Here is a 204-nt window from a genome sequence, read left to right on the forward strand (position 1 = left end):
AAATGACAATGTGGAAGTGTCAGTGTCAGCTTTATCAGGCCACCCTCAGTTCTCTTAAAAATTGTTTGCTGCCTCTCGCAAACCAATGGTCACTGATCCACACTAATTTTTGTAACATGGAGCGGAGCCATGTTTTCTTCAGCACTGTGTTCTGTGACTCATGCACTGATCATATGCCAAGATCACAGCTGAAATACGCCCTTC

General features: G+C 44.1%; 1 protein-coding gene across 1 annotated transcript in view; it reads left to right on the forward strand.

Annotated features, from left to right (window-relative positions):
- Positions 1-204, forward strand: part of WWC2 (WW and C2 domain containing 2) — a 197,167-nt gene that overhangs the window by 67,639 nt on the left and 129,324 nt on the right. The window lies entirely within an intron of this gene.

This window comes from Gekko japonicus, unplaced genomic scaffold, assembly GCF_001447785.1.
Source record: "Gekko japonicus isolate JY-2015 unplaced genomic scaffold, Gekko_japonicus_V1.1 scaffold185, whole genome shotgun sequence".
Taxonomy (NCBI): domain Eukaryota; kingdom Metazoa; phylum Chordata; class Lepidosauria; order Squamata; family Gekkonidae; genus Gekko; species Gekko japonicus.